The 13,633-nt window shown below is 39.6% G+C and overlaps 1 protein-coding gene and 1 pseudogene across 3 annotated transcripts in view; one reads left to right on the top strand and one right to left on the bottom strand.

Annotated features, from left to right (window-relative positions):
• Positions 1-13,633, top strand: part of CALN1 (calneuron 1) — a 556,564-nt gene that overhangs the window by 262,073 nt on the left and 280,858 nt on the right. The window lies entirely within an intron of this gene.
• On the bottom strand, positions 3,101-3,935 carry LOC139437462 (large ribosomal subunit protein uL18-like; annotated as a pseudogene).

The following is a 13,633-nucleotide window of genomic DNA, read 5'->3' as shown; positions in this document are numbered from 1 at the left end:
AAGTGGTCATGCTCCCCATTTTGCTTTCTTTATCAGATTTCTCTTTAACATACAGTTAAAGTCTATCTCAGTGCTGACCAGAGTCTGATCTGGATTTGTTGGAAAGGGGACTTTCTTCTTGTGCCTGGTTTTGCCTTCATTTCTATTCTTTAAGGATTCATGTTCCTTCATCTGGTATGCACTGGACATTATTTTCCCTCTGTATAGCTTACAGAGTTTTCCCTTGCACTTTTAGGATGTTATTTGGAAGAGTTAAATGCAAACATACATCTCTGTTATCATTTCAGATTGGTGCTGGTGAGATCAATGATAATAAAAATCCACAGGTACAGCTCCTGACCAAATTAGTTGCTGCCTCCGCTCTCCTGGTAAGAGCAGTTGGCTAGAAAACAGGTGGTTGGAGCAGAGTGAGTTTCTTTTTTTGTCCTGACCAGCACCAGGTAAAGGTGCTACTGAACATTGATGGGTCCACAAAGGAGGACAAAGCTAGAGCAAGGACAAGAAGGAACAAATAGCTTGGCTCCTGTGGTCACTGGAGACCCAGGGAATGACTCTTCTTCCTACTGTAGGGTCAAATCTCCAAAAAATTCCCCCTTTTAATATAACACTTGATTTAGAGGCTAAAAACCCTGAGCCCTTCTAACATAATCAGAATTTAACAACAGAAACCAGTTCTCTGAGCTGGTTATCATTGTAATGTTGACCATCTGGCCAGGCGTGCATGAAAGCCACACAGTAGCTCAGAAAGTCTTATTTCTGTTTATCATCCTTAAATGGGTCTTTTATGAGTATCCTGCTCCCTATCCAGGTTAAGCATTTGAAATAAAACTGAGAAAAACCCACATATTCAAATGTGTAGGAAAGCTTCCTGGGACATCAGAAGTATTCATAAATTTATTGAATGAATGAGTGAGTGAATGAATGAGTTCTTAGTTCTTCTGGTTTGTCATAGTGCTTAAGAATTATACCCATGCATCCCTCCCTTCACACAGTTTGATCAAGAGATAAAAGATGTGAGTTAGATATAATATGAGGTTTGGGAATCAACACATCATAAATTTCAATAGGATTTTCCTCTCTTTAGCCACCACTGTTTGTGCAAACCTGAGTGGTTATTGATTACAATATGAGCTTTTGGAAGGGAGTGGAAACAAAATTATCTGTCTTCAGTGTAAGTGTTACTGAGCCAACAAGCTAGAAAAAGATCAGACACCGGATAGAGAGACAAGAAAATTCCTCTTCAATCCCATCCTGACATTTTAATTTCCTTCAGAGAAAATCTGGTGGTACAGCAAGGTGATGTAACGGTAGGTTTTCCTATGCCAATGACAAACCACAGGGAATTTCTGTCTCCAGAATTCTAGAATTTTCAGGATGTAAGAGGTCTTAGGAGTTGCTCTCTACCTTTCTAACAATGTTTCTACAAAGTTGTGGTCTTCCCTGCTTCTCCATGAATACCTTCAGTAGCAAGAAACTCCCTCCCCATGGTGGTTGGTTTTATCTTTGGATAATTCTTCTTGGTTAGGAAGTTCTTCTTCATTTGCCTTGAAGTCCACTGACTTCAAATTCCACCAGTTCATTCTGGTCCTGGCAAAGAGACTGGCTCACCAGATACCTGATGGCAATGATTATGTTGCCCAAGAATCTTCACTGGTTTCTCAGATGGCATGCTTTCTTGTCCCTGCCCCCAACCTGAATTTTCTCTGGTTTATTCTTATTTTTTAAAAAACACTATATTAGGTATAGTTTACCTAAACTAAACACATATTTCAAGTGTGTGATATGATGAGTTCTGACATACATATACATCTACAAAATCAAGATATCGAGTATTTCTGTCACATCCATAAGTTTCCTTGTGTTCCTTGCAAGCCATATGGCTTCTTTCTTTTAGCATAATTATTTTGATATCCATCTATGTTGTTATGCATAGGTTAATTTCTTTTTATTGCTGAGTAGTATTCCATAAGTGAATATACCACAATTTGTTTATCCATTCACGTTGATGGACATTTTTTGTTGTTGTCAGTTTTTGGCTATTGTAAGTAAAACGTCTCTGAACATTCTTGTCCAATCTTTGTGCAGACATAGGTTTTCACTTCTCTTGGGTAAATACTTAAGAGTGAAATGGTAGTTGTATTTTTAACTTTTTAAGAAATTGCCAAACTTTCCCAAAGTGGTTGCCTCATTTTACAGTCCCATGGCATTGGTTTATGAGAGTCCCAGTTGCTCCACTTGGGGTGGTCAATTTTTTCAATTTTTGCCATTCAACTGGGGGGGAATAGTGGTATATAATTGTTGGTTGACTGCATTTCCTTAATAATGTTCTACATCTTTTTATGTGTTTATTGATCATTGTATATCTTCGTTTGTGAAGCTTCTGTTCAACTTTTTATTAGGTTTGTTGTATTGTTGCTTCCCTCTTTATTATCTTTTATGTTATTTTCTTTTACGCTTCGTGCTTTTTGTGTCTTAGGAGAATTGTGTATCCAAAGTCATAAAGATTTTCTCCTAACTTTTTTCTGGATGTGTTATAGTTTTTGGCTTTTACATTAAGTCTATGATACATTTCTAGTGAATTTTTATATACAATGGAGATAATGGTTGATGTTCATTTTTTCTATATGGATACAAGTTGTTCCAGTACCATTTATTTTAAAATTTTTCTTTCTTTATTGAATTACTTTGGCACCTTTGTGAGATATCAGTTGACTACATAAAAGTGGGTCTATTTCTTGACAGACTCTTCTGCTCCATTTATCAATAATTCTATTTTTTTGTCATTCCCAAACTCTCTTGGTTATTGTGGCTTTAAAGTAAGTCCTGAAATCAGTTAAGGTAAGTCCTCTAACTTTGTTGTTGTTGCTCTTCTCTTTTTTTAAAAATTGCTTTGGCTTTATCCAGGACTTTTGCATTTCCAAATAAATTTTAGAATCCACTTGTCAATTTCTGTATAAAAGACAGTTGGAATTTTTTTACTACCAAACTTTGTATTTATAACTAAAGTTATTTCCGATGGTTTCATAATAACAAGAACTAAACACAGAGATAAGTTTATTGTCCTTAACTGAGAAACCTTCATAGAAAATTGTGGTTTGGTTTAGATTTCAGCAACCCGCTCTTGAGCTCTGAGAATGCTTGCCATCTAGTGAACTACCCTATCTTTCTTTTGGGCAAGAGACGTTTTGGGACCGTTCCACCTCTTCTTTTTAACTTCTTTCTTAGGCATCCTCTTTTAGACTAGATTCTCTCATGTAGTAGCCTGAGTTTACTTGTACATCTCCTCCATCATGTCTGGAGTTTTGTTGTTCTTTTTGAAAAAATTACCTTAAGAAAATGGTTTCTTATGATCATCTTCATCGTCTTCGATTAGGTAATGCATATAATCCTTATGTCCTCACCCATGATGTGCTTCCAATTACTTCTGTGTTGAATTCTTTCCTTTCTGAATCATAACCCTGGGGAATTGTTTGGTGCTGTGAAGGATAGACAAACCTACATCCACAGCTCTTCCAGAGCTCCCCCTCACCTCCCACTTTATTTCCAGTGGTAGTTCTGGCCAGGCCTGCATCCAAATAGCAGGTGAAGATATGAGGCTGACCATCAATATTTTCCACATTGTATTCATCTCCAGTTGCCTCCACTTAGTCTCCATAGATCTCTGCCAAACCTGCTGAGAAGCCTGAAGGCTAGCAGCAGGCCAGCACAATATGCAGTAGCATAATTTTCAGGCCAGCTCCATGCCATACTTTGGGAGTTTGTGAGCATAAGCTGTGCTGACATTGTCCTTTATTTGCGCATGTTGTATTATTTTTATCCTGAATTACTGAGTGTTTCTGAACATAGTAATCAGTTTTACCCTCTCATCGTCTTCTGAATTTCACTCAGTCTCTCTTGAAATAGGCCTTGTTCTCGAAAACTTTGACAAACCCCATCCCGCAGAGCAGAGTGCCAGTCCATGGCTCACCACAGACCCACAGGCCCCAAAACACTACAGAGGTGGTGTGTGGGGGTGTCGGGGTAGAGGGGAAAGCAGACTGCCAGAATTTTGATAGGAATTGCATTAAATCTATAGATCAATATGGAGACAACTAACCTTTTAGCACTATTGAGTATTCCAAACCATAAAAATGATATATCTCTCCATTTATTTAGACCTTTAATTTCCTCAGCAGACTTTTAAAATTTTCAAATGTATTTTATGTATTTTACTCTATTTTTGGCACTACTGTAAATGAAATTTTTATAATTTTATTTTCCAATTATTTACTGTATATATTTTCAAATACAATGGATTTTTTTTCATTTTTCTTTTAGAGAAGTAGTGAACTTACAAAACAATCATGCATAATGTACAGAATTCCATATATCACTCCTTAAATCTGGAACATTTGTTGCAGATTATGAAAGAACATGATCAGACTATTACTACTAACTATGGTCCATAGTTTACATTTGGTATATTTGTCCATACCCCCTGTTATTAGCACTATGTGTTAGTTTTGTACATTTGTTATAGTTCATGAGAGAACAATCCCATATTTGTACTGCTAACCACAGTCCATCTTCTACTACATGGTTCACTGTGGTATACAGTCCATTGCCTTGTACAATCTATCCAAAGCATATACTTCTGGCTCTCACTTTCATCACAGAGTTCTTCAGTCATCACCCCAGTAAATCTTTGAATGTTTTCCTTAGTCCAAAAGAAACAATTGCTTTTTAATATGAACTTTGAGTCCTGTGAATTTCCTAGATTCACTCATTAGTTATAGGAATTGTTTTGTAGATATATTGGAATTTTCTGCATAAACAATTGTTTCTGTAAAAAGAAACAGTTATACCTACTTCTTCATTTTAAAACTTTATGCTTTTTTTTTTTCTTTTCTTATTGCAAGCCTAAGACCTACAGAACAATGGTGAATAGATAGGAGAAGAGAGCTGGCGTTTTTGCTTTGTTCCCAGTCTTTCACCATCAAGTATATTTAATATATTTCTTGCTAGGTTTGATTTACTAATAGCATGTTAATGATTTTTGCATCGATGTTTGTTAGAGTTATTGATCTGTACTTTTCTTTTCTTGTCATTTTTTTGTTGTCTGCTTTTGTGCTGGTAAATTCTCTTTTTTTTTAGTTTGCCCCCAAATAAACTATTTTTTATTAATTAATATTTTTATTTTAGAAGAAGTTTTAGATTACATAAATGTTACATAAAAAATATAAGGGATTCCCATATGCCCCACTTTCTCTCCCTCCCACACTTTCCAGTAGCAACACTGGTTAATTCTTGAACACAGTGCACCCAACTGCAGACTTGGGTGGTGGGCATCTTCTCCCTCTGAGTCTTCTCCATCAGTGGTTTCTAGGAAGGAGGGACAAGTGGACAGGTCTGTCTGCATAGGTATCAGAGCTCTTTCCTGACAGCCATCTTCTAAGTCTTTATGGCATCCTTCTGAGTCAAGGACGATCAGATTTTTGCTCAAGAAAAGAGTTGAAAATCTAAGAGACAAGCAGTGAGTCTTGGAACAGTGGTTGTTAAGAACTCAGACTCCTTGGTTTACCCTTTCTGCCGGTTGCCTGCCTCCTTCGTGATCATGGTCAGGCTGGACTCTTCAGGTCTGCTTCCCTTATACAGATTGCCTTTTTGCTGATGAGTCGATGTGACAGTATCAGAGAGTGGTGGTAAGGAAAGGCCAGCAGACAGGGGCACTGCCAGGACGTCTCCTATTCTGACTCTGGTTGTGCTGTGTCATAGCTGTGACCTCTGGCACATTTCTTGATCTTTTTGGACCTCAGTTTTCTTGCCTTTAAAATGAGATAATGGTATGTTCCTTGCAATGTTGTTGTAAGAATGAAAGGTAGTGTGGGTATGTATGTATGTATGTATGTATGTATGTATGTATGTGTGGGGTGTTTGTGCATAAATGGCAATCATTATTACTACTTCAGACCCTGAACACGCTGAACCTTAGTGTTCTCCTGTGTAAAGTGAATATTCTAATATTTAAAATGAGGATGATCACACATGTTATTTTATTCTTATTTACTTGTTTATTTGTGCCTTTGTGGATTTACAGAAAAGTCATGCATAAAATACAGGGATCCTATATACCACCCTATTATTAACAACTTGCCATGGAATGGGACATTTGTTACAATTGATGAAAGCACTATTGTGCTATTAGCTATAGTCCATGGTTTAACTTAGGGTTCACTGCTTGTGTTGTGCAATTCCATGGATTTTTAAAAAATTGTATTCTAGTAAGATAAATACTACTTAAAATTTCCCCTTTTAACCACATTCAAATATTGTGCAGTTAATTACATTGTGCTACTCTCACCACCATCCACTACCAAAACTTTTTCATCATCCCAAGTAGAGACTGCACATTTTAAGCCTTAACTCCCTATTCCCTACCCCTACCTTGTCCCCTGATATTGTTTTAAAACTAAAATGAAATAATAGTGTCTAGTATATAGCAGCTATTCAAAGCACTCTTTCTCTTTTCTCCTCCCATATCTGGCATTTTAGGTCTGGTCGTTGACATTGTTTTTGTAAGTGAATAAGTCTGTACTAAAAACATACCAGGCTTAATGCAGTTTTTCATTCATTCATTCATTCATCAGCTATTTATTACAAACTGCATCTATTGACAAGTCATCATGCATTTTAAGATGTTTTAGGAGACCTTCAATTATTTGGAAGTCTACAGCTCTTGGCTCTAAATAATGCCTGAGACTTTGAATCTTGAGTTGGATTTGCTCGAGAACAAGCTTGTCTTTTTTTTTTTTTTTTCCAGGTGTTCAGTTTTATAAGTTGTAAGATGCGGCGGCTAGCTCGGTCGGTAGAGGTGGGGTCTGGCTGCGGACGAGGGGTCGGTCCAGCTCTGGACAAGGGGTCGGTCCCGCTTGGGACGAGGGGTCGGTCCCACTTGGGACGAGGGGTCGGTCCGGCAGCAGACGAGGGATCGGTCTCACAAGGGGTTGCGCGGTTCGGCTGACGGGGTCGCCCAGCGAAGCCGGTGACGAAGGGGTCGCCCGGAGAAGCAGGCGACGAAGGGGTCGCCCGGAGAAGCAGGCGACGAAGGGGTCGCCCGGAGAAGCAGGCGACGAACTGGGGACAAGGGAGGCCAGGCCCTTGTCGGGGGCTCTCAGGACTGGAGGGCGCACGGCAGAAGAACTACCGCGGAGACAAGGTAAACACGCAAGTCCACTTTACTGAGGGAGAGGCAACAGTTTTATAGGGGCTGGGGAAGGCTGATTGGTCAAAGCCACGCCCTGTTCTGATTGGTTGCCGGCGAAAGGTCAGTGGGCGGTACTGGACGGGGGAGGGGTGGTGGTTAGGGATTGGCTGTCGCTGTTGCTGGGGGAAGGGGCAGGGTTTAGGGATTGGTGGCTGCTGTTGCTGGGGTGGAGGGCAGACTTGAGTTTCCCGCCCACGCCTGGCTGTTGCTGCTGTCGGGGGAAGGGAAAAGGGCGGGCTGGATTTTTCCGCCCACGCCTGGCTGTTGCTGCTGTCGGGGGAAGGGAAAAGGGCGGGCTGGATTTTTCCGCCCACACCTGGCTGTTGCTGCTGTCGGGGGAGGGGAAAAGGGCAGACTGGAATTTTCTGCCCTGCGCCTGCGCAGGGAGAAGGAAGAAGAAGGGTGCCGCCCCACAAGGCATCGGGTGGCGCCATCTGGGAGGAGGGGCGGCCGCGGAAGCATGGCCGCTGAGAAGGGGAGACCCGAGGGCACTCTGCGCCCATGCCGAGCTCCCTTCAGGGGTGGCGGTGAGTCCGACCAGCCACCCTATTATGGGGGCAGCGGCTTGGCCTGCCGCGGCTGCTCCCCCGCCAGGCCAGCAAACCACACTTCAGCCCGAGGGGTGACCGCAGTAAGATTTATGTAATCCATGTAACCACCAGACAAATTAAGATATAGAACAATTTTATCACCACAGACAGTTTTTTGGTACTCTTTCCAATTCAAACCCCTCTAGCCCCAGAGGCAACACTGTTCTGATTTCTAACACGAAAGCTAACTTTTGCCTGTTCTAGAACTTCATGTAAATGGAACTCATAAGGTATGTATTCTTTAGGGTCTAGCTTTTTCCTTTTTTTAGATTTTTTTTCCTTCTTTATTTTCTTTTAAATGTTACATTCAAAAAATATGAGGTCCTCATATACCCCCCACCCCCCTACCCAACTCCTCCCACATCAACAAGCTTGTTTTTGGGGGACTGAGGTAACAAGTTAACACCAGTCAATACCTAATCTTAATGATTTGAAATTCTATTCATTGTTTATCATTTTATCTAAACGTTCCCATAGGCACAAGTTTTCAGTATTCAGTTAATCTCAAACCTATGGGAAAATATACTAAATAGCTCTTTTCTTTCTCTGAATGATCTGCTTCAAAGAATCCAGGTATATCTAGATTTAGTAGTTGTTTTTTTCTTAATTCATTCATAAGGACATGGTGGACAGATCACTTGTATTCATCAGAGAATTAGTCAATGAACTTGTCTTGAAGTTTAGAGTCTGGGACTTTTTCTCATTCCTGGTGTCTGTGGGTATTAATTTGCTGATATCTGGGAATAACAGGATGATGCAGGTGGGCCTGATGTCCAGGGAATGGCCTGGCATTCCTGAGGCTTTGATTGAGTTACTTAAAAATGGTCATTAGCTTATTTATATCCTTTTAAAGATTTTTCACAAGGGGTTGCAGCTGCTGCTCATCTAAATTGGCTTAGAGTGATCAGAGACTGAATGGTGATTGCTAAAAGAAAACAAATTGCTTTTTATAGTTTCCCAGTCATTAAGGCCATAAATAGACAAGAGAGTGGAACAAAATGACAGCAAAAGAAAGAGAGAGAGAATGATGATATAAACAAGAGGCAAGCAGGGCCATAGAGAATGGATGAGAAATTACACTTTTTTGAGCATTTTTCTCCTTCAAGTCCTTTCCATAGAAGGAGGTGCAATGTATTGAGAGTTCTGGTCCTTCATTCAATAATTATTTTTTTTATCTCCCACCACATCAGGTATGTGTGGATTGGAGGCGGGGAGAGGCAGGAAGTTGATAAAGAAAAAGTAGACATCCCTGTTTGCATCCTTAAAGAATTTGTCAGAAAAGAGACACAAAATTTACCATTGTAAAACTGGCAAATGAAAGGTAGTATGGCAATTTATAATAAAGAAAAATAAAATAGATTGAATTGAACTGAGAAGGAGTCAGAACATTCTCCCTATTACTTGTCTGGTTACAGTCTGTAAGTCTGGATTTGAAAATATATTGGAAGAGACAGATGGGCACAATGTCTAGTTTCATGCAAACATTATAAATAAAACATTTTGTGCAATCTTTGGGATTTTGCTTGGTGCATTAAAAAAAAACAACCCCAAAACCCTGTATTTTAAAGCCTTGAGCTATAGATTCATTTGAAAATGTAATTTTACTACTAATGCTAAATATAAATACATATCCATGTAATTTTCTAGAGCTTGAATAACAGTTTTTCAAATCATTCATCGTCTACTTCACAAATAATAAACTTTTGCTTCTCTGCCTGGAAGATTATTGAGGTTGTGGATTGTCTGTGTGATTATTTTATCTCAGCCCTCTTCCCAACTTATCTAACTTACTTTTTTGGCTTTTGTCTTTGTTTTTGTTTTTTTTCCCAAAAAATGGATGTGTTCAGAAAATACAAACTAATTTTAATGTGAAATTAATTTTGAAGGAAAATTTCCATTAAGTAAAGCTATCATTGCCTCTCCAAATCAAATGAAAATGGTTTCTGGCCGTTAATATAGATTGTATAGATGTGACAATGAGCTTACATCTTAAAGGGATGTTAATTCCTTTCTTAAATTGACAGCTACTGTGTTAACGTGTTGAAAGCACTCAAGAATCTGTTATATTTATTAAGGTATTCTATCTTCCTTATCCTGCCCTGGCCATTTGTGCCCAGAGTTTGGAGCTCTGGAAAATCATTTGCTGGTGGTCCTTTGATGTGAACAGAATGTTTCATAAATGTTTCATGAATTTGTACAAATCTAGTGAATTATTTGAATTAGAGTAAAGAGTTTGGAAATTAGACTATTAGGTCTCAGTTGGACCCTATGGATAATTTTCTCCTATATCTGCCTTTGTAAGAAGAAACAGCAACCCCAAGACTGTAATTGATACCCTAAATTCACACAGTACATATCAAAACTAGAATGCTGCTGTACTGATTCTCAGGTTAGTACTCTTTTTCCTATTGCAATATTGAGGTAGCCTGAAATATTAGGTTGGCCCTAATGTGCTTATTGATACTGTTTATTGGCATCATCCTGGCCAAAGAATTCGCATCTGAGTTAAAAATGCGGTGCATGTAATTCACTTAGAACCTAGAAAGTACTCAATAAATGTTAATCAACAAATTCTTCTTTTTCCTTCTTCTTCTTTTATGATTAACTGCTTTACATTTTCTTTGGTATTTTCATCTAGAGGTTGCCAACATGTAGACTTGGATCTAATCATAGCCTTTGAAAAATATTTGATGTATTTGTAATTCATTTGCCACCCCTTCTACTTGCCATCTTTATCTCTCATTTGCTAGAATTCTTAGGTAGGAGAAATGTCCGTTTTGTCAGTTAGGAATGCATTTGATAAGAAGTAGAAAACTTGATGAACAGTGGCTGAAATCACAAAGACTTTTATAATTCATTTAAGAAGAAATCTGAAGATGGACAGTTCATGCTGGGTGTGGTCACACAATGATGCCTCAAGTGTCCAGGATCTTTCCACGTTTCTATCATACCAAATAAATAGCTGTTGCTTCTTTGTCCTCATGTCTGCGGCTTCATGGTCTTAAGATGGCTGCCCTAGATCTAGGCATCATGAAAGCATCTGAAACATGAAAATAAAGGCAGGGGGGAAACACCTCCACCTCCTGAAACTCTCATTGTTTGTTTGGGAACAGAAGTATTCTTCTAGTGTTCTTATTGGCCAGAACATTAACACATGATCACATCTAATTGCAAGTGAAACTGGAAAAGCGCATGTTTAGATTTTTGACCTCTATAGTAAAAGATGATAAAGGAGATGGAAGTTTGGTCAGCCAACCAAAACTCTCTGTAGCGCTCACTGTTTTCGAATATTCTCTTTCCATTTTCAACTCTTCTGTCAGTACCAAACTCTGTTTCTGATGCCTCAAGCCATTAAACCTTTAGTTTCTGCTTAAGTTCTAGTCACCTCATGACTCACTCAGCCTCAGGAATGTCATTAAAGGAAAAGCTATATATTAATAAATATGGATTTCTCCTTTTGCCTTTTCCCCCCAAAGGGCAAATCCCCTCCAGTTTCTGTCTGTTTTTGGACACTATCCTATGCCTTCAAGTATCTGTTTTCTTTATTTTTGTTTAGAATTTATCATTGTTACCTGTGGGAGAGTTAGTCTGATCAGAGCTACTCTACTACCATTACTAAAACCAGTCCTCCTTGCCTATTATTTTATACATTTAGTTTATGGCACAGAAGTTGTTTTTTTTTAACTCAAGGCAATGGATTATGTGACTGTCAGTGGACTTTGATTTTAAGCTGAAGGCAAAGAGAGCCTTTAGTAGTAAAGCTCTATTTTATTCTCTCTCTGTTTTAAGATCAGCTATCTCTGGTCTAAATTTGTCCCTTTTTTAAAGAACTTTGACAAAAATTTCAAGAAGAAGCCAACATATGCCAACATCCTGAATTTTTTCTACTTTTACTCATAATATATAGGTAGATGATAGATAGATAGATAGATAGATAGATAGATAGATAGATAGATAGACAGATAGATAATTATCCAGCATGATTTGCATCCTAGGTATGTCTCCACCGCATTACAGGTGTTTCTACCTTTTAAGCCCAAAATAAGTTGGTTCCTCTCTGCCTAGCAGTCTACCACCTTCATCCAGCCATTTCTGCATTTTAGTGTCTGTTACCTGCAGCCACCATTTCAAGGATATGTTTAGCTGTAAGTAACCAACAACCAGAGCCTTAGGCAAATAGTATTTAGTTTCTTTCTATGAGAAATCTGGAGGCAGAAAGCCATAGCTGGCATTCGCCTGGCCCATGATGTCATTAAGGATCGAGCCTCTCCCCATCCTTCACCACCATCCCTTTTATGTCACTGTATTACTCTGCCAAAGGGGTGCTGATGCAGAGTACTGGAAAACTGTTGGCTTTTATAAAGGGTATTTATCTGGGGTAAAAGTTTACAGTTACAAGGCCCTAAAAAGACTAACTCAAGGTTGCTTTCTCACCAAAGTCAGTTGCCAGAGGTTGAAGCAAGATGGTGGGCGATCTCTGCCTGGTCTCTCCTTCCTGGGCTTCCTCTTCCTCTTGAGGCTTCATGGGCTCAGCGTCTTCCCAATTTCTGCTATAAACTGGCATAGAGTTTTCCTCTCAGGGCTTCCTCTCTCTCTTGGTATAGGGCTCGTGTCTTTCTGGGTTTTCTATATCAGTTTCAAACTACCAGGCAAATGGCTCATCTCTCCCTGGGGTCCAGGATCAAAGATGACAGAGCTCTCTCTTCCCATGTGTCTTCTGGAGTGAGTGTCCATTTATATCGGCCCACGGCAGGGCGGGGACTCAATCTGAATCACACCTTACTGATGTGCTTGAACCAAAGCCCTAATCTTAACAAGTAAGATTAGGAGCAACTAAATCCAATATACTCAACAGGGTGCCACACCCAGAAGAATAGATTAGTTTACAAACATAATCTTTCTCTTTTGGGGACTCATAAAATAATCTCACACTGCCACAGCCCCCGTCCCTCTCTCCTTCCTTCCTTCCCTCCCTTCCTTCCTACTTTCCTTCCACTTTTCCTCCCTCCCTCTTTCCTTCGCTCCCTCCCTCTCTCCCTTCCTTCCTCCCTCCTGGTCACAAGATGGCTCTTGGAACTCCAGGCATGATGACTTGACTATGTAGAGGTCAGAATGAAGGCAAATGGAGAGGGCCAACTTTGCCTGTCCTTTTGGTTGGAAAAGCAAAAACTGTCCCAGAAGCCCCAGCCAGCTTCTGGTTACATTTCCTTGACCACAACTGGGTCACATGGTTACCCCTAAATGCAGAAGAGACTGGGGAAGATGATATTTTACTTTTCCTATCTCTATAGCAAAGGGGATATGGGAGAAGGATGTTGGCTATCGGAATTGGGATCAGTGTACACACAGTGCTGCTACAGTAGTGGTCCTGATTCCTTTACCCATTTTGGAACTTGTGTCAGTATCACAACCATCCCCAGGTTTAGTGATCTAAGACTTTAGGGGAGTGAGAAGTAGCCCCTTATTACAACACTGCTTTGGATTTATGGATTTACTCTAATATTTATCAGGTTTGGAATGGATCCAAAATGTTCATATTGTACAGCTCTTAAACATCTGAGGCTTATTACAGTGTGTAGAAATAAAGTGCTCCTTTATGATGGTGAGTCTGATCACTGCCTCCTCTTCCCTGTTTTTTCAAGAGGTATTGAAGGTGAGTCCATCATGGGAATGCAGAGGTAAGCTGATAATTTTTTTTTGTGGACTTTTTGCTCACTGCCATATTAGCACCTCGATAGAAAAATCATCTTGTTCTCTGTTGCTTTGGGGTAATCTATATTGCAGCCTGACAGCATGGGGA

The sequence above is a fragment of the Dasypus novemcinctus genome, chromosome 23, assembly GCF_030445035.2.
Source record: "Dasypus novemcinctus isolate mDasNov1 chromosome 23, mDasNov1.1.hap2, whole genome shotgun sequence".
In the NCBI taxonomy this organism is placed as follows: domain Eukaryota; kingdom Metazoa; phylum Chordata; class Mammalia; order Cingulata; family Dasypodidae; genus Dasypus; species Dasypus novemcinctus.
This window is presented reverse-complemented; position numbering and strand designations above follow the sequence as displayed.